This window comes from Passer montanus, unplaced genomic scaffold (assembly GCF_014805655.1).
Source record: "Passer montanus isolate IOZ18808 unplaced genomic scaffold, ASM1480565v1 scaffold367, whole genome shotgun sequence".
NCBI classification, from domain to species: Eukaryota; Metazoa; Chordata; class Aves; order Passeriformes; family Passeridae; genus Passer; species Passer montanus.
In genome coordinates this window covers 10,246-13,519 of record NW_024368452.1, presented here as the reverse complement: position 1 = coordinate 13,519, position 3,274 = coordinate 10,246, and positions in this window count along the sequence as shown.

Here is a 3,274-nt window from a genome sequence, read left to right as displayed (position 1 = left end):
AGCCCCCCCGGCCGCTCCGGCGGGGCCCCGGAGGGGGGGGGCAGCCCCTAATGGCTTCCAGGCCTCGGCAGCCGCCGAAAAGCCGCGCGGAGCGCCGCCAAAATCCCCCGAAATCGCCCCAAAACCTTCCCGGGGCCTCCCCGGGGCGGGGGGGATGGGCTGAGCCCCCCCCCGCCCTCCGCGGGGCTCGGGGGTCCCGATTTCCCCCTCGGCCGCTGCAACCGGGCCCCGAGCCGGGCCGGGGCGGGCGGGGGGCGTTTGGGGGGGGGTTGCCCCGTTTTGGGGGGATTTGCTCCATTTTGTGCCGGTTTTGCCCCATTTTTGTGCGGTTTTGCCCCATTTTGGGTGGGTTTTGCCCCATTTTGGGTGGGTTTGCCCCAGTTCGGGCGGTTTTGCCCCATTTCAGGCTGTTTTACCCCATTTTGGGCACTTTTGCCCCGTTTTTGTGCGGTTTTGCCCCATTTTGTGCCGATTTTGGCCCATTTTGGGCAGTTTTGCCCCGTTTTGCCCCATTGTGGGTGGTTTTGCCCCATTTCGGGCCGGTTTTACCCCATTTTGTGCCGATTTTGCCCCATTTTTTGGGGGCCTTTTTTCCCCATTTCTGGCCGTTTTTCCCCCATTTCGAGCAGGTTTTGCCCCATTTTTGTGCCGGTTTTGCCCCAATTTGTTCCGGTTCTGCCCCATTTTGAGCCGATTTTTCCACATTTTGTTCCAGTTTTTCCCCATTTCGGGCCGGTTTTGCCCCATTTTGTGCCGGTTTTGCCCCATTTTTGTGCGGTTTTGCCCCATTGTGGGTGGGTTTGCCCCAGTTTGGGCGGTTTTGCCCCATTTCAGGCTGTTTTACCCGATTTTGGGCACTTTTGCCCCGTTTTTGTGCGGTTTTGCCCCATTGTGGGTGGGTTTGCCCCAGTTTGGGCGGTTTTGCCCCATTTCAGGCTGTTTTACCCCATTTTGGGCACTTTTGCCCCGTTTTTGTGCGGTTTTGCCCCATTTTGTGCCGATTTTGGCCCATTTTGGGCAGTTTTGCCCCGTTTTGCCCCATTGTGGGTGGTTTTGCCCCATTTCGGGCCGGTTTTACCCCATTTTGTGCCGATTTTGCCCCATTTTTTGGGGGCCTTTTTTCCCCATTTCTGGCCGTTTTTCCCCCATTTCGAGCAGGTTTTGCCCCATTTTTGTGCCGGTTTTGCCCCAATTTGTTCCGGTTCTGCCCCATTTTGGGCCGATTTTTCCACATTTTGTTCCAGCTTTTCCCCATTTCGGGCAGATTTTGCCCCATTTTGTGCCGGTTTTGCCTCAATTTTTGGGGGCCTCGTTTTTCCCCCATTTCGAGCAGGTTTTGCCCCATTTTTGTGCCGGTTTTGCCCCAATTTGTTCCGGTTCTGCCCCATTTTGAGCCGATTTTTCCACATTTTGTTCCAGTTTTTCCCCATTTCGGGCCGGTTTTGCCCCATTTTGTGCCGGTTTTGCCCCAATTTTTTAGGGCTTTTTTTTTCCCCATTTCGGGCCGGTTTTGCCTCAATTTTTGGGGGCTTTTTTTCCCCCATTTTGGGCCGGTTTTGCCCCATTTTGTGCCGGTTTTGCCCCATTTCGGGGCTTCTGCCCCTCCCGCTCCCCCGGGGCTGCCAGGTGACACTCCGCGGTGTCGCCGCCTGTCGCGACATGCCACCAACCCCCTCCCCCCGCCCCCCCCCCCCCCCTCTGCCTGTGCCGGTTTTGCCCCATTTCGGGGCTTCTGCCCTTCCCGCTCCTCCGGGGCTGCCAGGTGACACTCCGCGGTGTCGCCGCCTGTCGCGACATGCCACCAACCCCCTCCCCCCGTGTCACCCCCGCTCCATCTGCGGCCGGGGGGGACACGACAGGGGGGGACATTGGGGACAGGGGGGGACATTGGGGACACGGCGGGCTCGCGCCCCCTCTGCCCCCCGCGCTGTCCCCCCCGTGCCGGGTGGCAGTGCCACCCCCGGGCCCCCCCTGTCCCCCGGCCGTGTCCCCGCGGCCGCCCCGGCAGCGAAGGGGTGGCGGCGGTGGCAGCGCTGGCACCGGGCGGTGACAGATGGCGGAGGGACGCAGATGAGGCTGCGCGACACCGCCACTGCCACTGTCACTGTCACTGCCATGGCACCGTCAGTGCCACCGCCACCGTGTCACTGTCATGGCATTGGCACTGGCACTGTCACCGCCGTGCCACCGCCACCGCCACTGCCACTGTCACTGCCATGGCACCGTCAGTGCCACCGCCACCGTGTCACTGTCACCGCCGTGTCAGCGCCAGTGCCACTGTCAGTGCCACCACTGTGCCACTGTCACTGTCACTGTCAGTGCCACCACTGTGTTAGTGCCACCGCCGTGTCACTGCCATGGCACTGGCACTGTCAGTGCCACCACTGTGCCACTGTCACTGTCACCGTATCAGCGCCAGTGTCACCCACACTGCCATGGCACTGTCACCACCACTGCCATCGCTGTGTCAGTGCCACCACCGTGTCACTGTCAGTGCCACCGCCACCACCGTGTCACTGCCATGGCATTGGCACTGGCACTGTCACCGCTGTGCCACTGTCACTGTCAGTGCCACCGCCGTGTCACCGCCAGTGTCACCCGCGCCACCGTGCCACTGTCCCCACCACTGCCACCACCGTATCGCTGCCACCAGCGTGTCACCGCCGCTGTCACCGCATGGCACCGCCGTGGCCCTGGCACTGCCACCACGGCACTGCCCCTGTCCCTGTCCCCTCCCTGTCCCTGTCCCTGTCCCTGTCCCCCGCTGCCCCCGGCGCCGCTCCCGGCGCCGCTCCCGGTGCCCCCGGTGCCCCCCGCGCTCCCCTCGGGCCGCCCTGCCCGCTCCGGGGCGGCTTTGGGCCGGTGCCACCGGAGGGTTCCGGGCCAGGGCTGGCACCGGGAGCGGCCCGAGGGACGAGCGGGCGCGGGCTGGCCCCAGTTTAGCGCCGGCCGGTGTCCCCCCGGTGTCCCCCCGGTGTCCCCTGCTGTCCCCTGCTGTCCCCCGGTGTCCTCCCGATGTCCCCCGGTGTCCCCTGGCAGCGGCTCCGGCCTCCTTGGGGACACCCCGGCTCCGGTGTCGGTGCCCCCCGTGTCCCCCCGTGTCCCCTGCTGTCCCCCGGTGTCCCCCCGGTGTCCCCCTGTGTCCTCCCGATGTCCCCGGTGTCCCCCGGTGTCCCCTGGCAGCGGCTCCGGCCTCCCTGGGGACACCCCGGCTCCGGTGTCGGTGCCCCCCGTGTCCCCCCGTGTCCCCTGCCGCGGGGGTCTCACCCTCTCC